Source organism: Hypanus sabinus, chromosome 2, assembly GCF_030144855.1.
Source record: "Hypanus sabinus isolate sHypSab1 chromosome 2, sHypSab1.hap1, whole genome shotgun sequence".
NCBI lineage: Eukaryota > Metazoa > Chordata > Chondrichthyes > Myliobatiformes > Dasyatidae > Hypanus > Hypanus sabinus.
The window spans coordinates 208,274,105-208,297,388 of NC_082707.1; the positions used below are offsets into that span (position 1 = coordinate 208,274,105).

At 43.7% G+C, this 23,284-nt stretch overlaps 1 protein-coding gene across 2 annotated transcripts in view; it reads left to right on the forward strand.

The window, feature by feature from the left end:
* The window catches only part of prima1 (proline rich membrane anchor 1), a 542,280-nt gene that overhangs the window by 459,191 nt on the left and 59,805 nt on the right, over nt 1–23,284 (forward strand). The gene's annotated exons all lie outside the window — the stretch shown is intronic.

The following is a 23,284-nucleotide window of genomic DNA, read 5'->3' on the forward strand; positions in this document are numbered from 1 at the left end:
CAGTGAAAGACCACACAGAACAAGACAGGTAAACAGCCAATGAGCAAGGCAACAAACTATGAAATTACAAAAAAAAATTTTAAAAGAAAATTATAATAATAAATATCGAGAACTTGAATTGTGAAGTCCTTGAAAGTGAGTCTATAGTGTGTGGAATCAGTTCAGAGATGAGGTGTGTGAAGTTGACTGGTCACCCCCTCTGGTTCAAGAGCCTGATGGTTGAGGGGTAATAACTGTTCCTAAACCTGGTGGTGCAAGTCCTGAAGTTCCTGGGCCTCCTTCCTGATGGCAGCAGCAAGAAGAGAGCATGACCTGTGTTGTGGAGACCCCTGATGATGGATGCTGCTTTTCTGGTCCATGTGCTCAGTGGGGGGAGGCCCTTACCCTTGATATGCTAAGCAATCTCCACTAATTTTTGTAGGCTTTTCCATTCTAGGGTATCAGTGTTTCCATTCCAGCCTGTGATGCAGCCAGTCAATATACTCTCCACAACACATCTGTAGAAGTTTGTCATAGTTTTAGATGTCATGCTGAATCTTTTCTAAGAAAGTAGAGGTGCTGCCATGCTTTCTGAGAAACCTGTTATCTCTTTATGAAACTGCGATGAATGTGAAAGAGTTTCTTCAAACTAGTAGTATCTAATTACTCAGCCACATAAGGTACAATACAGATTAATTTTCCATCTGTTCATTGATCCAGAATACCTGCATATGATATGAGCTAGGATAGCAACCGTTCTTCACTCAGGCCTCTCCATCACCCTTGCCAACATTGTGCTTATTGAGCATTCAACTCTCAGAGACAGGGTCCACATCATCACTGAATACTGACACAACAACATTAAATACTGTTTGTCCCACTCCCATCAGGGACGAGGCTACGTAGCAACCACTCCTGGACCCCCAGACTCAAAAAACAGTTACCTTCCCCAAATTGTAAGGCTGATCAGCATTACTTTATAGACATAAAATCAAACTATGTATATAAGCTATCTTATGTATTTATATTTAAGTGTGTTTTTTATTATTGTGTTCTTTATCTTGTGTTTTTTTGTGGATCCAGAGTAATAACTATTTAATTCTCCTGTACACTTAAGTACTGGAAACGACATTGAACAATCTTTCATCTTGGATCTGGAATCTCAGGCAATCTCTGAAATCTGAATTCCCGGCTTTATTAGCTAATGTCGCAACATTGTGACTGTAGAGGTGGGTACAGAATTAAACTAGAGTTCGGTTTAGTTGGCTGGAGGCTTGGAAACTGAATGATATCCAATTTCATTGCAGAATTATTTCAGGAATTTGAACTTTACTCCAATGATCAGAGAGGAATGATACTTCTTTCACAGTTGTTGAATGTCAGAAATATATATTTCCATATGCACCAACACTGCAGATTTAAAACCCCCTCAGGGCATTGCAGTAGAGATAACTCTCCAGACAAATACATATCCCTCCCCGTGGCTATGCTTGACAAGGAATGAATACAACCCTTCAGGCAAGAACATTATATTTAATATTGTTTAATCCCATTTCCAGTACACGTGTAGAGGAGAATGAAATAATTGTTACTCCAGATCCAATTAACACAGTAAGATAAAGGATGCAATTATAATATAAAACCACAATAAATATAAATACATAAAATAGCTTATATATATAGACTGTTTGTATGTCCATAAAATGACGTTAGGCACAGGAGTGTCTGTACATAAGGTGACTGACAGGAAATATTGAAGTAGTGGTGGTGGGGTGAGGGGTGTGGAGGGGTGGGTTAGTGGGTGGAGGTGTTTATCAGCCTTACTGCTTGGGAAAGGTAACTGTTTTTGAGTCTGGTGGTCCTGGCATGGACATTGGAAAAGCAGTTTCAGGTGGCTGTGCCTTTGAAACTAACGTGTATCAGTGTGAGCAATCTTGCAGAATTCACTGGTGTAAGGATTTGCCAAGGGATGTGTACTGTGGTCATTACCTGACCAGTGGCAGGTCTGTCATTCTGAGTCTGCAGTGAATGACCCCCACACAGCCACTTGTCGTCAAGCCTCTCCGACACGCATGGTCAGTGTAACGCTATTACAGCATCAGCGGCCCGGGATCAATTCCGCTGCTGTCTGTGAAGAGTTAGTACTTTCACCCCATGACTGTGTGGTTTCCTCTGGATGCTCCAGTCTCCACCCACATTAACACAAAGTGCTGTGGTCAGATTTTGTGTAAGTTGTCGGAATGGTGTGAGACGCACAGTGACACTCGTGGGCTGTCCCCAACACATCCTCAGACTGTGTTAGTCATTGACACAAAGAACTCCATGCACATGTGACAAATGAAGCGAAGCTTCAAGTCTCCCTGTTTTCGAGGGGCGTCTGAACCAGGTGCATGTCTCGGAACGGTTTTGTCAGTAACCAATGGAGGTTTGTATCTGCCGTAATCAGCTGGTCAAAGCACTTCATGGTGACGGGCATCAGTGCCACTGGGCAGCAGTCACTTAATCTGAAGGTGTAGAGTTTGGGACTGGGATGATGGTGGCGGATTTGAAACATGGAGAGACTGCTGCTGCATCGGTGACATACTGAAGATGTCCATCAGTGAAGTGGGGTGCACGTTCCCTGAGCGCTCGGCCTGGGATGTCATCAGGCCTGGTCGCCTTACGGAAGTTAACTCTCTTCGGAGCCCTTCTCAGGAACCGGAAGTTGATCATGGTGCGACTCAATGCAAGAAGTATCGGAGGAAAGGCGGGTGAGCTGGTGATACTGGGTTGCAGGAGGGGCAGGATTAGCATCTCAATATATAACTGGAGCACCAATCGAGAGCTGAAGAGCTCTGAGAGAGGAGGCGGTGCACAGGTCCGGGAGCAAAGTTTAAAAGGGGAAAGCTTGGCGGGAACTCGGCTATAACCAGTGCACCGATCGAGTGTTGGAGAGATTCAAGAGAGGAGGTGGTGCACAGATCCGGGAACGTTGCTCTGGGTGTCAGACGTGGGAACCCTGGGAATATTCCATCTCCCAGATGGCCACACCTGCACCAGCTGCACCGACATGCAGCTCCTGAAAGACCGTGTGAGGGATCTGGAGCTGCGGCTTGATGACCCACAGCTTATTAGGGAGGGTGAACAGGAGATAGAGAGGAGCTACAGGGAGTTAGTCACTCTGAGGCTGCAGGAGGCTGTGTAAAAAACTTGCTCCTTACATCTCCTTTGAAATTAAATGCATGTCCTTTTAACCCTGTATGACTTGAACCCTGTGAAAAAATACTGTCTGTCTCCTCACAATCTTATAAACCTCTATCAGATCGCCCCTCAGCCTCTGCCATTCCAGAGAAAACAACCCAAGTTTGTTCAATCACTGGTTATAGCACGAGCCCTCTAATCCAGGCAGCCTCCTGGTAAACCCTCTCCAAAGTCTGAACACCATTTCTATAAAGGGGTGGCCAGGACCATGTGCAATACTCCAGATGTGGCCCAACTAGAGTTTTATAAAGCTGCAACATAACTTCCTGACTTTTGAACTCAATATCTTGAATAATAAAGTCAAGCATACCATCTGCCTTCTTAAGCACCCTAACAATCTGCGTAGCCATTAGTGTTAGAATTGTACATACGCAGTGTTTTTCCAACTGTGCTCAGTTCTGGTCGCCTCACTACAGGAGGATGTGGAAACTATAGAAAGGGTGCAGATGAGATTTACAGGGATGTTGCCTGGATTGGGGAGCATGCCGTATGAAAACAGGTTGAGTGAACTCAGCCTTTTCTCCTTGGAGCGATGGAGGATAAGGAATGACCTGATTTTGGTGTACAAGATAATGGGAGGCATTGATCATGTGGATAGTCAGAGGCTTTTTTCCCAGGGCTGAAATGACGAACACGAGAGGGCACAGTTTTAAGGTGCTTGGAAGTAGGTACAGAGGAGATGTCAGGGGTAAGTTTTTTACGCAGAGAGTGGTGAGTGCGTGGAATGGGCTGCCGATGGTGGTGGTGGAGGCAGATACGATAGGGTCTTTTCAGAGACTCCTGGATGGATACATGGAACATAGAAAAATAGAGGGCTATGGGTAGCCCTAGAGAATTTCTAAAGTAAGTACGTGTTCGGCACAGCATTGTGGGCCGAAGGGCCTGTATTGTGCTGTAGGTTTTTTATGTTTCTAGGTTTCTACATAATTAAGTGATCACCTTAAAATCGGTCCTTTAAGATTGTTATAGTGGGGGGAGGGTGTGGGATGGTAATGGGGACAAGCTCCCACTACCTATTAAATGCTCTCTATGGCGTGCGTCTCTGACAACCAAGTCCAGTTCCTGACCTTTACACGTGACTTAGCTACTAGGTCCAGTGGAACCATTTCTACTCACAGGAGAAGCAGCCAAGGCGGCTTAAGGCTGATTTATACTTGTGCGTCACATCTACGCCGTACCCATGCCGTACCCTACACCGTAGGGTGATGTGCATCTCCACAAAAAATTAACTCATGTATCGCGGCAATGCAGACCGCAACAACTGTGATTGGTCCACTTGGTATCATCGCATTTCCTCCTACACATTTCTGGTTGCTCTTCGCCGCCATGTCTATACACCGATGCAAAATATATGAACCAAGTTGTCAAATCTACCTGCCGACGTGCGAAAATGTTTGAAATGCATTTCCTCGTCCATATCTTTAATGAAGAAACTCAACACAGTGCCATAGAAACCCCACCGCCAACTAGTGTTTTGGTGCACACCAACGCATGCTCACTACGGTGTAGAGCAATGCAAAAGTGAAAATCAGGGCTACAGCGTAGCCCGTACGCACAAGTATAAATCAGCCTTAAGTGGCTCCTTAAAAGCCGTCGCTTCAGGCAGACGGGGCTCATCACCCGTGATTGGCCTCTCATCAAGGAGAAGGAAAACTCTGATCTCAAACCTTCGCGGTTATACCCACTCATGGGGAAGGCTTGGGGAGAAAACCCTGAGGGAAAAATCTGGAGCTGAAATCCCTAAGGACTACACTGTGGGCAGTGCTGAAGAACTGCAATGGGGCAGGTGCCCAACGAAGTGTCAGAAATAAGGCGGATGAGCTTGAAGCCCAGGTGCGAATGGGTAACTATGATGTTGTTGGGATAACGGAGACATGGCTGCAGGGAGATCAGACCTGGGAAATTAATGTACAAGGGTATACGTGCTATCGTAGGGACAGAAATGTGGGCAGAGAGGATGGGGTGGCCCTGTTGGTGAGGAATGAGATTCAGTCCTTTGCAAGGGGGGACATAGGGTCAGGAGAAGTAGAGTCTGTGTGGATAGAACTGAGGAACAGTAAGGGCAAAAGGACCCAAATGGGTGTTGTCTACAGGCCACCAAACGGTAGCATGGATATTGGGTGCAAGTTGAATAGGGAGTTAACATTGGCATGTGGCAAAGGTAATGTCGCAGTAGTTATGGGGGATTTCAACATGCAGGCGAACTGGGAGAATCAGGTTGGTACTGGACCCCAGGATAGGGAGTTTGTAGAGTGCGTACAGGATGCATTCTTGGAACAGCTTGTACGAGAGCCGACCAGGGACAAGACTATTCTGGATTTAGTGTATGTAATGAACAGGATTTGATAAGCGATCTTGCAGTAAAGGAGCCATTAGGAGGTAGTGATCATAATATGATAAGTTTTTATCTGCAATTTGAGAAGGATAAGGGCAGATCGGAGGTGTCAGTGTTGCAGATGAACAGGGGAAACTATGGAGCCATGAGGGAGGAGCTGGCCAAAGTTAACTGGATGGATATCCTAGCAGACAAGACAGTGGAACAGCAATGGCAGGTATTCTTGGGAATAATGCACAAGGTACAAAATCAGTTCATGCCCCGGAGAAGGAAGGATTCAAAAGGGGGAAAGGGGCCACAGTGGTTGACAAAGGAAGTCAGAGATTGCATAGCATTAAAAAAAAGGAAATATGGCAGAGCTAAGGTGAGTGGGAGGACAGATGATTGGGAAGTTTTTAAGGAACAACAGAACTTAACTAAAAAGGCAATATGGGGAGAAAAAATGAGGTACGAACGCAAGCTAGCCAGGAATATAAAGGAAGATAGCAAAAGCTTTTTTAGGTATGTGAAGAGAAAGAAGATAGTTAAGAATAATGTTGGGCCCTTGAAGAATGAATTGGGTGAAATTGTTATGGGAAACAGAGAAATGGCAGAAGAATTTAATGAGTACTTTAGATCTGTTTTCACTAAGGAAGACACAAGCAATCTCCCAGATGTATGGATGGGCCAAGGACATAGGGTAACAGAGAAAATGAAACAGATTGACAGTCGGAAGGAAACGGTGATGAGAAAACTGATGGGACTGAAGGCTGACAAATCCCCAGGTCCAGATGGTCTGCACCCTAGGGTACTAAAGGAGGTGGCCCTGGAAATTGCAGATGGATTGGTAATCATTTTCCAATGTTCCTTAGATTCAGGATCAGTTCCTGAGGATTGGAGAATGGCTAATGTTATCCCACTTTTTAAGAAAGGAGGGAGGGAGAAAACCGAGAACTATCGACCTGTCAGCCTAACATCAGTGGTGGGAAAGATGCTAGAGTCCATTATTAAAGATGAAATAGTGGCATATCTAGATAGCAGTGATAGGATTGGGCCGAGCCAGCATCGATTTACCAAAGGTAAATCATGCTTGACTAATCTGTTGGAGTTTTTCAAGGATGTAACCAGGAAGTTAGATGGGGGAGATCCAGTGGATGTAGTGTACCTCGATTTTCAGAAGGCATTTGATAATGTCCCACATAGAAGATTTGTGGGTAAAATCAAAGCTCAGGGCATTGGTGGGGAGGGGGGGAGGCATTGACATGGATAGAAAATTGGTTGGCAGATAGAAAGCAAAGGGTAGCAGTGAATGGGTGTTTCTCAGAATGGCAGGTGGTGACTAGTGGGGTGCCACAGGGCTCAGTATTAGGACCACAGCTGTTTACCATTTATGTTAATGATTTGGATGAAGGTATAGAAAATAACATCAGCAAATTTGCTAATGATACTAAACTGGGTGGCAGTGTGACATGTGATGAGGATGTTAGGAGAATTCAGGGTGACTTGGATAGGCTGGGTGAGTGGGCAGATACTTGGCAGATGATGTTTAATGTGAATAAGTATGAGGTTATCCACTTTGGGAGTAAGAACAGGAAGGCAGATTATTATCTGAATGGTGTAGAGTTAGGTAAGGGAGAAATACAAAGAGATCTAGGAGTCCTTGTTCATCAGTCACTGAAGGTGAATGAGCAAATGCAGCAGGCAGTGAAGAAGGCTAATGGAATGTTGGCCTTTATTACAAAGGGAATTGAGTACAAGAGCAAGGAAATTCTTTTGCATTTGTACAGAGCCCTGGTGAGACCACACCTGGAGTATTGTGTACAGTTTTGGTCTCCAGGGTTAAGGAAGGACATTCTGGCTGTAGAGGAAGTGCAGCGTAGATTCACAAGGTTAATTCCTGGGATGTCCGGACTGTCTTACACAGAGAGGTTAGAGAGACTGGGCTTGTACACGCTGGAATTAAGGAGATTGAGAGGGGATCTGATTGAAACATATAAGATTATTAAGGGATTGGACAAGATAGAGGCAGGAAATATGTTCCAGATGCTGGGAGAGTCCAGTACCAGAGGGCATGGTTTGAGAATAAGGGGTAGGTCATTTAGGACAAACTTCTTCTCCCAGAGAGTTGTGGGGGTTTGGAATGCACTGCCTCGGAAGGTAGTGGAGGCCAATTCTCTGGATGCTTTCAAGAAGGAGCTAGATAGGTATCTTATGGATAGGGGAATCAAGGGATATGGAGACAAGGCAGGAACCAGGTATTGATGGTAATTGATCAGCCATGACCACAAAATGGTGGTGCAGGCTCGAGGGGCCGAATGGTCTACTTCTGCACCTATTGTCTATTGTCTATTGACAACAGCCTCTGCCGTTCCTTTCGACTCATCAGCGGCGTGGAGGAGAGCCTGCTTGTGGGGGCAACAGCTTGCCCTCCATGCTGTACTGCCCTGGACCCTGGGGCCTGTGCTTCACCTAAGTGGCTGAGACGCAACATCTATGATCCACTCTAAGCAACGGAGGGGCCTCACTACCTCATCACTTTAAAATAGTATCCTCCTTCTTGCTGTCTTTTTTGAGAAGTTTTGAACCACTTGAATGGTAAAACAGTTTTCATTTATTTCAGAGTTTCCAGTCATGAGACACGATCAGTTCACAAACTGTCTGTAGCAGCAATAACTATTCCAAAAAGCAGGACAAATGCCGCTAACCTGCGACCGCCACAGGGCTGCTATGTTTGCACAGCACACCCTCAGTGCCAATGAAATGATTGCTCCAAAGAGTCGAACCCTTTATAAGCAAACATACAATCTTGAAGCGATGTTTAGCGTTATCTTGGCAGTCAGCAAAGATATGACCTCCGCAGGCTCCAGGCTACAAGCTGCCCTGAGAAAAAGCACGAACATGAACTTAGCCCCTTTGTTTAACAACGCCCCCACTCATGTGACTTGTTACTATAATAAACGGACGACACAAGCCAATCGAGAACAGATACACAGCTCATACACTGTTTTGCCACTTTTTTTTCTCCTCTCTCTTGCCTGCACTGTCAATTTGATGAGAATTTGTTACACAGATTCTGAGCGCATTATCCCGTGAAGCTGCCTACACAGTTGACCTATCCAGGGTCTGCTGACAGAATGTTAATCCTGCATCTCTCACAACAAACAACTGCACTGTATAGCGAGGCAACTTCATAGGATGTACACGGAGATATAACCATTGGTTCTGGAATAGCTGGGTCACAGTCAGGTTTAGTATCAAAGGCATGTCATGAAATTTGTTGTTATGTGGCAACAATAAAATAAATTAATGCAAAAAGAAAGCAAATAAAGAAAAAACTAGTGACGTTGTGTATATGGGTTCATTGTCCATTCAGAAACATGATGGCGGAGGGGGAGATTCCACAACAAATGCTGACAATATTAAACCTGATTTTGATTCTGAAGATGTTCCTGAATTATTGAGTGTGGCTTCAGACTCCTGTACCTTCTCCCTGATGGTAGCAATGAGAGGCTGATAGGGTCCTTAATGATGGATGCTGCCTTTTTGAGGCATCTCCTTTTGAAAGTGTCCTGGATGCTGGGGAGGCCAAATCTCCTCAAACTCCTAATGACATGTAGTGCACTGTAGTGCCCTCTTTGTAACTGCATCGATATGTTGGGCCCAGGAAAGGACATCCTGGAACTTGAAGCTGATCACCCTCTCCACTGCTGATGTCTCAGCAAGAACTAACGTCTGTTCCCTCCCTTTCCTGAAGTCCACAAAGAAACACATTTTGTTCCAGTCTCACTTTGGCCAGAATAAGCATGCACTCGTATATCTTGACACAGGTTTCTGCTAACTTCATAAATTCAGTTTAAAAATCCAAGCCTACAAAATCTGTGTATTAGGATTTTTAACCGAACTATCATATGCCACATTATGAAATATATCTGTTTGACCTTTATTTGAATATGACATGCTGCTAACAGGATTTAGATTTCTGGATCATTGGGGCAGGCGAGACCTGCACAAAAAGGACAGATTGCACTTGAATCCGAGTGGGACCAATATTCTGGCAGAAAGGTTTGCTAAGGCTATTGGGGAGAGTTTAAAGGAGAATTGCTTGGGGATGGGAACTGAACTGAAGAGATGGAGGAAGGGGTGATTGGCTCACAAATAGAGAAAGCTTGGAGACAGTGCGAGAGAAAGGATAGGCAGGTGACAGAGAAGGGATGTGCTCAGACTGATGGTTTGAGATGTGTCTATTTTAATGAAAAAAGCATCATGAACGAAGCGGATGAGCTTAGAGCATAGATCAGTACTTGGAGCTATGATGTTGTGGCCATTACAGAGACTTGGATGGTGCAGGGGCAGAAATGGTCACTTCGAGTGCCAGGCTTTAGATGTTTCAGAAAGGGCAGGGAGGAGGCAAAAGAGGTGAGGGTGTGGCATTGCTGATCAGAGATAGTGTCACGGCAACAGAAAAGGAGGAAGACATGGAGGGATTGTCTACGGAGTCTCTGTGGGTGGAAGAGTGGAAATAGGAAAGGGAAAATAAATCTACTGGGTGTTTTTTATAGACCACCCAGTAGTAATGGGGACTTCGAGGAGCAGATAGGGAGACCGATTCTGGAAAGGTGTAATAATAACAGGGTTGTCGTGGTGGGAGATTTTAATTTCCCAAATATTGATTGGCATCGCCCTAGAGCAAGGGGTTTAAATGGGGTGGAGTTTGTTAGGTGAGTTCAGGAAGGTTTCTTGACACAATATGTCGGTAAGCCTACAAGAGGAGAGGCTGTACTTGATCTGGTATATCAAAGAGGAATGGGCAGAGTGGACAGCCAGTGCCTCTTCCCCGGGGCACCACTGCTCAGTACAAGAGGACATGGCTTTAAGGTAAGGGGAGGAAAGTTCAAGAGGGATACTAGAGGAAGGTTTTTCACTCAGTGAGTGGTTTGTGCATGGAATGCACTGCCTGAGTCAGTGGTGGAGGCAGATACACTAGTGAAATTTAAGAGACTACTAGACAGTTATATGGAGGAATTTAAGGTGGAGGGTTATATGGGAGGCAGGGTTTAAAGGTTGGCACAACGTTGTGGGCTGAATGGCCTGTAATGTGCGGTATTGTTCTATGTTCTATCTATTGGGAAATGAACCTGGTCAGGTGTCAGATCTCTCAGTGGGAGAGCATTTTGGAGATAATGATCATAATTCTATCTCCTTTACAATAGCATTGGAGAGAGATAGGAACAGACAAGTTAAAAAAGCATTTAATTGGAGTAAGGGTAATTATGAGGCTATCAGGCAGGAACTTGGAAGCATAAATTGGGAACAGAAGTTCTCAGGGAAATGTACGGCAGAAATGTGGTAAATGTTCAGGGTATATTTGCATGGCGTTTTGCACAGGTATGTTCCAGTGAGACAGGGAAAGGATGGTAGGGTACAGGAACCATGGTGTACAAAGGCTGTTGAAGATCTAGTCAAGAAGAAAAAACAAAGCTGAAGAAAAGTTCAAAAAACTAGGTAATGATAGAGATCTAGAAGATTATAAGGCTAGCAGGAAGGAGCTTAAGAATGAAATTAGGAGAGCCAGAAGAGGCCATGAGAAGGCCTTGGTGAGCAGGATTAAAGAAAAACCCCAAGGCATTCAACAAGTATGCGAAGAGCAAGAGGATAAGATGTGACAGAATAGACCAATTAAGTGTGACAGCGGGAAAGTGTGTATGGAACCGGAGGAGACAGCAAAGGTACTTAATTAATACTTTGCTTCAGTATTCTCTATGGAAAAGGATCTTGACAATTGTAGGGATGACTTACAGTATATTGAAAAGCTTGAGCATATAGACATTAAGAAAGAGGATGTGCTGGAGCTTTTAGAAAGCATCAAATTTGATAAGACTCCGGGATCGAACGAGATGTACCCCAGGCTAATGTGGGAGGCGAGGGAGGAGATTGCTGAGCCTCTGGCGATGATCTTTGCATTATCAACGAGGGACGGAAGAGGCTCCAGAGGTTTGGAGGGTTGCAGATGTTGTTTCTTTATTCAAGAAAGGGAGTAGAGATAGCCCAGGAAATTATAGACCAGTAAGTCTTACTTCAGTGGTTGGTAAGTTGATGGAGAAGATCCTGAGAGGCAGAATTTATGAACATTGGGAGAGGCATAATATGATTAGGAACAATCGTGTCTTACGAGCCTGATTGAATTTTTTGAGGATGTGACTAAACACATTGATGAAGGAAGAGCAGTAGATGTGGTGTATATGGATTTCAGAAAGCATTTGATAAGGTACTCCATGCAAGCTTATTGAGGAAGCATGGGATCCAAGGAGACATTGCTTTGTGGATCCAGAACTGGCTTGCCCATAGAAGACAAAGAGTGGTTGTAGACGGGTCATATTCCGCATGGAGGTCGGTGACCAGTGGGGGTCCTCAGGGATCTGTTCTGGGATTTTTCTACTCTTCGTGATTTTTTATAAATGACCTGGATGAGGAAGTGGAGGGATGGGTTAGTAAATTTGTTGATAAAACAAGGTTGGGGGTGTTGTGGATAGTGTGGAGGGCTGTCAGAGGTTACAGCAGGACATCGATAGGATGCAAAACTGGGCTGAGAAGAGGCAGATGGAGTTCAACCCAGATAAGTGTGAGGTGCTTCATTTTGATAGGTCAAATATGATGGCAGAACATAGTTGCAATGGTAAGACTCTTGGCAGTGTGGAGGATCAGCGGGATCTTGGGGTTCAACTCCATAGGACACTCAAAGCTGCTGTGCAAGTTTACTCTGTGATTAAGAAGGTATATGGTGCATTGGCCTTCATCAACTGTGGGATTGAGTTTAAGTGCTGAGAGGTAATGTTACAGCTTTATAGGACCCTGGTCAGACCCCACTTGGAGTACTGTGCTCAGTTCTGGTCACTACAAGAAAGATGTGGAAACCGTAGAAAGGGTTCAGAGGAGATCTACAAGGACATTGCCTAGATTGGGGAGCGTGCCTTATGAGAATGGATTGAGTGAACTTGGCCTTTTCTCCTCGGAGTGACGGAGGATGAGAGGTGACCTGATAGAGGTGTATAAGATGATGAGAGGCATTGATCGTGTGGATAGTCAGAGGCTTTTTCCCAGGGCTGAAATTGCTAACCCGAGAGGGCATAGTTTTAAGGTGCTGGGGAGTAGGTACAGAAGAGATGTCAGGGGGAAGTCTTTTACGCAGAGAGTGGTGAGTGTGTGGAATGGGCTGCTGGCGGCAGTGGTGGAGGCGGATACAACAGGGCCTCCTGGATAAATACAGGGAGCTTAGAAAAATAGAGGGCTATGGGTAACCCTAGGTAATTCCTAAAGTAAGTACGTGTTCGGCACAGCATTGTGGGCCGAAGGGCCTGTATTCTGCTGCAGGTTTTCTATGTTTCTGTGTTCCTGTGAGTCTTTTTTATAGATCTGAAAACTTCAAATGGAATATTTTCAATACATCTGCTGATAAAGAAAATATTTTATCGAAATCTCCTTCCATTTATTAGAACCATTAACATTTAACTTTTAACAAGAGTACTCTCTGCTAAATAGTGTACATTATTGGTGGCTGATTCACCCCCACAGGATCACTGCCAACCATCATATATATATACACAGAGAGTGCTCTACAGTTCAAGTTCAGGTTTAATTATCAATCAACCATACAGCGAAAAGAAACTGTCTTCCTCCGGGGCTAAAGTACAAAACACAGTAAAAACAACAGCACACAGTACATTATACAGACTGTATAGGTACGACAACTGAAAGACATACTGTCACAAAAAATACATCGCCCAAGTCCCCGAGTAGCGTGGCATGTAAACTTACGGTGCGCAGGATATTGTCGTTGTCTGGCTTGTCTGGAAAGCAGCACAGCAGAGTTTCCAGCACCCCCAGGGAGGCCTTTCCTCCTCCCACACTGCCTCTGATGTCCCTCTCCTGGGCCGCTGCAGCAGGTGACTCCACAGCTTGAGGACTTGAGGCAACGCAATTCCCTCACCGTTGGTATCATCAATGAACCAGTGAACCCGACTTGCAGCATTCGACATCACCAAGACCCAGCAAGCTCTTGTTGTCACAATGAAACCATCCAAGATCGTCATTTCCACCATTTGTTAAATCGTGCACCACCTCCACACAACAATGTTACTGAATAAATGCAGATGACAACATGGTATGCAGCAGGCCTAAAGCCATTGCTGACGAGCAACTCGCTGACGCAGTAGATGCACAGAACCTGATGTTCTCACTATGCTGCTATTCTTCCAATCTTAAAAGGTGAAATAAAGAACACCTTCGGTTGGTCCCAGAGAAGCCATTGCCACTGCGTGCACTGCCATCTTACCAGGAGTAAACTGGTCAAAAACCACTCTCGTCCTTATGTGAGTTCAGAGTTCAAAGTCTATTCATTATCAAAGTACACGTGTGTCACCCTGAGATTCATTTCCCTGCGGGCATTCACAGTAAATGCAAAGAAACACAATAAAATCAATGAAGGACTGCGTCCAACATTCAGGATGTGAACGAAGCAATAATATTTATCTATAATAAATAGATAAGCGATAAATATCAAGAACATGAGACAAAGAGTCCTTGAAAGTGAGCCCATATGTTGTGGGAACAGTTCAGAATTGGGGTGAGTGAAGTTGAGTGAAGCTATCCCCCTTGGTTCAAGAGCCAGATGGATGAGGGGTAATAACTGTTCCTGAAGCAGGTGGTGTGGGTCCTAAGGCCTCCTGTACCTTCTTCCTGATGGCAGCAGTGAGAGGAGAGCATGGACTGTGTATGGAGGAAATTATAATGTGGAATACAGCACGGTACAGCACAGGGAGAGCTTCATCATTCCATGAAATCTCTATCAACCTTGATGCCAATTGAAACTAATCCCACCTGCCTGCATTTGCTTTATATCCCTCCATTCCTTGCCAGCACATGTGCCCATCTAATGTTTAATGTGGCAGCATGTTAGTGTAATGGCCAGTGCAAAGTTATTATAGTGTTATTGATCACCGATCCTCTCTGATCTTCCTAATGCCCATCAGTCTTACCTTACAATCACACTGCCTTTCGCATGTGGCATTGGGATTCATCTAGGGATAACTGACTTTGAAAAGCAGCTTTCTTTCGGTTGTTGACCCTGAATTAATAACCAAGTTAAATTTGTTCAGCATTGCGTATAAAATAATAAGAATAACACAATGCAGGCCATGCTGTCTTCTCATTAGGAAGAAGGTAGAGGAGCCTCAGGACCACACTGTTATGTTTTGTATCTTTAACAGCTAGCAGAAGGAAAAACATGGGAGCTGAATGGGGTGCTTAGTTCCAGTGAGGCACTCACCAATGACATGTGATATTCATGTACTTCTTACGAACAGTATATCCCATCATCAATTATGTAACAAAGAATGCTTAATCAAACATACTCAAATATTACTGAAATATTGAAATCACGACATTCCTACCCACTTAGCTATAAATTCTAACTCAACATAGAATGCATCTCAATTCCTATTTCGACATCCACAGCACAGAAACTTTAAATTGTCCCGTTCAGGCCCATCGTTCTGGAGGATTTCTTGTTCTTGTGGGATTTCCTGACAAGAGCGGTCTCTCTATTTGGCAGGTGAGACTAGTGGCTGTGAAACAATCTCAGGTTGTGCCTCTACACTGATTTGCAGGAGATGACACTGAGAATTCCATGTTTTTGTAACAGCTCTGGACATCTTTCTTCTCTAACAGTTGACTCTGCTCTCTTCAACTGATTGACTTGTTGTCTCCAGGTGATATCAGATGCAATTCCACTGTGTAGCAGCGTGACCCAGTTCAGTCCTTAATCTTTCCAAGTACCTACTTGTCATCACCTTTGTAGTCCCTTGTTTGAGGAGCCCTCAGTTTGTCTCAGCTATTTGTTCTGCATTCTCTTCCTGAGATTGGGTTTGAAGAGATCCAAGCACGAGTGTAAGTGACGACCCCGGGGCAGCATCATTGGTGGAGTTGGTGGTTGTGGAGTATGCTGCATTGCAATATGCAAGAAGGAGATTGGTGATTCAGTGTCAGCTGACATTGCCCACAAAAAGTTCATTAGACTCTAGACCAGGCATGGGCAAACTACAGCCCTCGGGCCATATGCGGCCCGTTAAGCTTTTTAATCTGGCCCACAGAACTTGATGAAATTATATTAATAAACCTTGTTAACGTTTTTTCCCCGCAATTCTGGTGTTTTCCCAATAGATGACGCACTCTATATACATTTGTAGCGACCCATTTCCTGGCACATCCGAACTGGCTCACAATTAGCCAGCCTTCCGGCTAAGGGAGATAGCCTGCGGGGACAGAGCTTTGGAGCCTCTGCGCAGGGGGGCTAGTTGAGGGAGGCTTAAAAGTGAGGCTGGGGATTTCGAATAAAGTTTTTTTCTTCGACTGCGGTTACCGACTCCGTGTCGTAATTTTAGCGTTGCATGTAGCACACCGCTACACATTGACCTTTGTTGAGGTGCAGCGTATTACTCCACATTTGCGCTTTACTCTTTGTTCGGCTCGACCTATTTGTGTGAACAGGCGTTCAGCGTCATGAACATCAACAAAGCCAGCCACAGATCCAAGTTAGCTGACCAACACCTCAGATCCATCCTGAGAATCGCCACAACAAAACTAAATCCAGACTTTGATGCGCTGGCTAAAAAGGGAGACCAACAACACTGTTCCCACTGAAATTAAAAATAAGTTTATTCGTTGTGTTATGTAAAAAATGCATTTGAAAATATTTTTTTCAATAAGCCTTACATGTTACATGTCATTTCTGTTAAGTGATGGACATGAGTAGTGCACAGGTGCACGTATGTTCTCAAAATAAAAAATGCGCTCCAGATCAAATAACGCGCTCCGCATACTGGCGCGCTGTCACTGTTCTGTCATTGTGCTGGTCGTTGTTGAGTTTTGGCACAGGGGACAATTGAATAAGAAGGAGCAGGACAAGTAGATCTGCATCTCCTACCGTTTTTGAAATAAAGACAGTCAGGAGGAGAGTGATGATGATAATATCTTGAAGGATAACAGAATTTTCAGTGCTTTAAAATAATAACTGTTACTATTTTAAAAAGCTGTATTTTATTCATTTAATTTTCAGTGTTTTAAAAGTCATTTCAATAAATAGCTAAATACCATGGGACTTCAAAGACAGATATTTTGTTGTAATGCATTTGTTCATTTTCAATTGAAATTAAAGCACATGTTTTCTACATATCACATGATATTTTATTTTCTCTTATGAGGTGTATTACCAAACCACTCCGTCCATCTGCTCCTGGTCCCGTCCCCCTGTCAAATTTTAGAACCCTTTGTGGCCCACAAGTCAAAAAGTTTGCCCACCCCTGCTCTAGACAAATCTTCCTGCCGAGCCATTTGTACGGTGCAGATGTAATATCAATAGGTCCATTTAATATGAGAGAAATGTATACAATATACATCCTGAAATGCTCTTTCTTCACAGACATCCATGAAAACAGGGGAGTGACCCAAAGAGTGAATGATAGTTAAGTGTTAGAACCCCAAAGCCCCCCCCAGCTCCCCCTCCCACGCATAAGCAGCAGCAAAGCAACAATCCCCCCTTCCCACCAGCAAAAAAAGTATCGGCACACACCCCCACCCACCCACCAAGCACTCAAGTGTGCAGCAAAGCACCAATAAAGACACAGACTTGCAGTACCCCAAAGACTACTCCTTCACCCAGTATTCAACATACCACAGGCTCTCTCTCTCTCCCTAATAAGAGGGAAAAGAGATGTCTCAGTTTCACAGTGAGAGGGGAGACATAACAAAACAGCTCGCTGATTTATGGTGTTAAAAGTCTATTTTTCTAAGCTCTGTGTCCATAGAACTCGGGTCTCTGGGCACACAGCCAGCAGCCAGTGTCCAACTCGTTGCTTAAAATTTTCCATCTCCCACAATGCACCAGGTGGCGGCACTGACCCTGAGTCCACCCGCCTCCAGAGACACGAAAATCCGGCACCCTGAAGGTGCGCTAGTCTTCCAGGCCGCGTCCTTGGCATATTGAAAAGCGGCCGGTTGTGAGACCCTGACAGCGGGTCCCATTTCCGCAAAGAACTGAAGTCAGCGTGTAACTTCAGGTGAGGGTATTCAAAAGAACCCAGAAAAGGAAAGAATGAGATATTAAAGCTAGAAATGGAGCTGGTCCCAAAGATGTAAGCAAAGGAGTCACCATTAGGCACCATCGTCCTAAGCTCTGCCCTCCATGAACTTATTTCCTTCATTTTCAGGAATGACTAAAACTGTTCTGCAACAAACTGCCACAGGCGAAGTGTTCTGGAGCAACATTCATGTGTTGCCTTGACAACACATTAACAGTGTACGAGGCTGTAGTAGAGACTATTGGGAACACTACTGGGCACTGCATCCACTACTACCAAGAAAATTATGCCGATGTATGGTCCGGCAAGATCCATGTAGATCACCTGCCAGGTCATTTCCAGGGATTCTTGAACACCGCTGTGGCATCTTCCTTGACTTGCCGTCAGTTCATTCTATTCCAGGGGATACGGCATGCAATGGTGGATGGATCTCCAAAAAAGTTGTAGTAGTGTCATGTACACACAACCCAGTAAAAGTATCAACAACAGAACACACCTGGAGTCTGGTTTTGCTGTTAACAAAATATTGTTTTATTAGTAACTACATCATATAGTAACTCAAACCAGGTAAATCAAGAGTTAACGGTGTTAAGCATATATAGCTGTAAAAATAAAGTTCCCAAACTTATTCAAGATCAGGTGGCAAGTGATATATTCTTACAATGGTACGTAAGAAAAGTTCAGTTCAAATGCACAAGTTAATTAATGTGAGATGTTTGTATTCCAAAGGCGAGTGTTGTGAGAAGGCAATTACGTCAATATTCCACAGATTCCATGACAGCAATACAAAATAACAATAGCAGTAGATTTTATCTCTGAAGTTGTTCCACTCCACACACAAAGTATCACCGACAGAGATCTTCAATGAATATCCTTTCAACACAAGTGGAACCACACCCGAATTCAGCTACGGGACATCTCAAAGTGGTGGCCACAGGATACTCAAACAGAATCCACGTATGGATTGTCACCAACAGTAGCTCATCACAAAAGGGACCCTCTTCAAGGGAACCACCACCCAGACAAGGGTCGACACACCGGTAGATTCCACAAGGTTACCCCAATCACACAATGTGATAGCCACTTATCCAGTTCCACGACATACAAAATAACTCCAACAGTGATTTGCCACAGGGGTGCCTTTCTTCAGTGACCTACCACACCCAAAGAAAGGGTAAACAAATACGTGGTATTCACAAAGGTTTTCCGCTCACCAGAGAATTCACTTCTGTGGGTTAACAAAGTGACAATCACACTTCTGTAGCCAAATGGAAACAAACTCACCCTCACGGGCTACTTAGAGAGAGAGTCATTTATCAATACTCAGGATCAATCTCAACTCACCCTTTAGGGCTACTGAAAGTTTAAACCAGCGACCGACTCACTGGTGTCTTCCATCGACCGAATCCATCTTGACTCTAACGGTGTTTTCCTATGTGTCCTTGTATATTCAAAATGCCACAGGAAAAATGTAAACATTCATTGTCCATCAAATATCTCTCTCTCTCTCTCTCTCTCTCTCTCTCTCTCTCTCTCTCTCTCTCTCTCTCTCTCTTCCCCCCCCCCCCCCCCCCCGTCTGGAGCAGCTCAAACAGTATCCAAAAATCAGTCTCCTTCGCCTGGCATTTTAAAGTGATAGTCCATGAACTCTAGGGGCACATAACAGTGGTCTCAGTCAATCACGGACCCACAGTGCTGCTCCTACTGTTTTTACCAGTGTGGATTGTTGGTTGTTGTATTTCACTATTAAAAATGTCACTCACATGCATCTTTTCTCCAGTTTAAGTTCTGAGTTGGATATCTGCAGGCTTCAGTTCAGTGTGTTGAAATGCCATTCAGATCCATTTTGTAGAAAGACTGAAGCAGCTGAGTCAGTGTCCAATTCCATCGTCATTAATTTGCCATATTGCTTTATTGATTAAATCTACGCAGTTTGTGGGTTGGACTCTGTAGTTCATGTTATGATGTGTTTCTGGTCTCTGGTTAGTCCTTTTTTAAATTGCTTTTTTGCGCAGTTTTGATCGAGATGGACCGGTTCTGTGGCCTGCGGTCTATGAATGACAGCATAAATTTAACTGAACTGAACATTCCTGAACTGTTTCAATGACTCTGTGGTTTGATGTTCCAAATTCTGTGTTTTTCAATCTTTTTTTGCTGTTTGAGCAAATTGCAGGTTGTGTTTGATATTTTCTTGAATAGTTTCCATGGCATTTCTTTGTTTTGTGGCTGCCTGCATGAAGACGAATCTGTTGTATGCTGCATACTGACTTTGATAATAAATGTACTTTAAATCTTTGGCTATTTCTTGTTAGTTTTCACACTGTAAATCTCAAGGCTACTCAGTCCCGTGTCACTCTCATCATTCTCAGAATTGTAGTACTCTTTTTGAAACTGTAACTTGACTTTATATCTTTTTCTTCTTCCCTATTCATCCCATTTATTTTTGTCTGCTGACCAGCTCTTTGTATGGGTTCTAATTTGTTGCATTTTCTGCAGATTTTGTGTTTTGGTGTGTGGCGAGTGATGTTTTGTGGTCTGGTGTATGTGATCCTTTGCCACAATGGTAACACAATTTGTTTAGCCAAGCAGGTTTCTGTTTAGATGCTGCAATGTTCTTCACACTCACTCTCATTCCTGACTGCAACTCAACCCTGGCTCTGGCAGTTTATTGTCCCAATTCCACAGGTGTTTATTTTGTCTTTGTCTTCTCCAAATGCTATGAAATAGTCTATTCTTGTATACACAGAATGGGGGGCAGAATAATGAGTGTAATCTCTTCTGTTGGGGAAAAGGTCCCTCCATATATCAATTAGACCAACATCCTCAAAAAGTGTATTAACTTCCTTATGTAAGGATTTTGTTTCATAGGTTTTTCCATTGGAAGAGTCTAACTTTGGTTGTAATTGTAAATTTAAGTCTCCCCCACATATCAGGAGACCTTCTGTTTCCGTTATCATAAAATTAGTAATTTTCTGAAAGAAACTAGTATCACTTCCTGGGGGTGCGTACATTTTCAAAAGAGTAGAAACATAGAAAACATAGAAACATAGAAAATAGGTGCAGGAGTAGGCCATTCGGCCCTTCGAGCCTGCACTGCCATTCAGTATGATCATGGCTGATCATCCAACTCAGAACCCTGTACCTGCTTTCTCTCCGTACCCCCGATCCCTTTAGCCACATCTAACTTCTTCTTAAATATAGCCAATGAACTGGCCTCAACTGTTTCCTGTGGCAGAGAATTTCACAGATTCACCACTCTCTGTGTGAAGAAGTTTTTCCTCATCTCGGTCCTAAAAGGCTTCCCCTTTATCCTTAAACTGTGACCCCTCGTTCTGGACTTCCCCAACATCAGAAACAATCTTCCTGCATCTAGCCTGTCCAATCCCTTTAGAATTTTATACGTCTCAATAAGATCCCCCCCCAATCTTCTAAATTCCAGTTAGTATAAGCCTAGTCGATCCAGTCTTTCTTCATATGAAAGTCCTGCCATCCCAGGAATCAATCTAGTGAACATTCTCTGTACTCCCTCTTTGGCAAGAATGTCTTTCCTCAGATTAGGGGACCAAAACTGCACACAATATTCTAGGTGCGGTCTCACCAAGGCCTTGTACAACTGCAGTAGAACCTCCCTACTCCTGTACTCAAATCCTTTTGCTATGAATGCCAACATACCATTTGCCTTTTTTACCACCTGCTGTACGTGCATGCCCACCTTCAATGACTGGTGTACAATGACACCCAGGTCTCGTTGCAACTCCCCTTTTCCTACTCGGCCACCATTCAGATAATAGTCTGTTTTCCTGTTCTTGCAACCAAAGTGGATAACCTCACAGTTAGCCACATTAAATTGCATCTGCCATGAATTTACCCACTCACCTAACCTATCCAAGTCACCCTGCATCCTCTTAGCATTCTTCTCACAGCTAACACCGCCGCCCAGCTTCGTGTCATCCGCAAACTTGGAGATGCTGCATTTAATTCCCTCTTCTAAATCATTAATATATATTGTAAACAACTGGGGCCCCAGCTCTGAGCCTTGCGGTACTCCACTAGTCACTGCCTGCCATTCTGAAAAGGTCCTGTTTATTCCCACTCTTTGCTTCCTGTCTGCCAACCAATTCTCTATCCACATCAATACCATACCCACAATACCGTGTGCTTTAAGTTTGCACACTAATCTCCTGTGTGGGACCTTGTCAAAAGCCTTTTGAAAATCCAAATGTACCACATCCACTGGTTCTCCCCTATCCACTCTACTAGTTACATCTTCAAAAAATTCTGTAAGATTCATCAGAAATGATTTTCCTTGCACAAATCCATGCTGACTTTGTCCAAAGATTTCACTTCTTTCCAAATGTGCTGTTATCTCATCTTTGATAACCGACTCTAGCATTTTCCCCACCACCGATGTCAGGCTAACCGGTCTATAATTCCCCAGTTTCTGTCTCCCTCCTTTTTTAAAAAGTGGGGTTACATTAGCCACCCTCCAATCCTCAGGAACTAATCCAGAATCTAAGGAGTTTTGAAAAATTATCACTAATGCATCCACTATTTCTTGGGCTACTTCCTTGAACACTCTGGGATGCAGACCATCTGGCCCTTGAATTTCCATCTATATTGAATTTCTATATTGAACATCTATATTGAATTTCCATCTATATTCCCCCTTACCAGAATATATCTGCCCTCCTTATCTCCTGTTTCGAATACTTTTTCAAAATTTAGCTTGCTTGAGATAAGAATAGCAACTCCTCTCCTATGTCCTGATTTATATGAGGAGAAAAACAAATTAGTGAAGCCCATTCTCTTTCGTTTTCCATGCTCATCATCACTTAAATGAGTTTCCTGTGAATATACCAAATGAGCTTGTTCTTAATTCATTTTGGATAGAATTCTACTGCTTTTGATTGGATTTAACAGCCCATTGACATTAAAAGAAATGAATTTTACTTTGTCCTTAGCCATGTGCACTTATCTGTCAATATATCATTGAAATTAGCAGAATAAAACTTAATCGATCTATTCCCTGAACAAATAAGAACCAAGAAACACGAATAATAAAGAAAAAGGCAACAAAGGTGTGATTCCAAGGCTGAGGTCTCTAGTAGATGACCCTGGTTTGAGCTAGAGGAAATGTCTAGTTATGAGGGATAGCCCCTCCTACCTGTGAGTTATGGGCCCCCATTGCAGTACCCATAAAAGTAATTGAATAAATCTATGTCTATTACACAGAAAAGATTTCCATGTGTATTCCTCCCTTAAATATTCTCATTTAGGTGGGAAAAAGGAGTAAATGAATGAATAAAAAAGATTAATTGAGTAATATAAAATCCACATTATTTCTGGAGATAGGTATATCACCGTGTAATCTTGCTTCCGTTTAGCTTATCAACATTTTTAAAGTTAGCCAAACCTTATGGCTCTTCTGGAGGGGGTGAGGGCTGTCTTTGGAAAACTCCTAGTCTCTTCCTGATATACTTCTCTCGCCCTCCTCCCGTCCCCTGCTTTCTCGATTCTCTATTTTCCCAAGCAGAGTGGGATAACTACTCTGCCAGGCTTTCCCTCAGTTTGATCCTGCTGACAGGCAACCCTCTGGCCTTCATGTCTGTAGTCGCCTCTT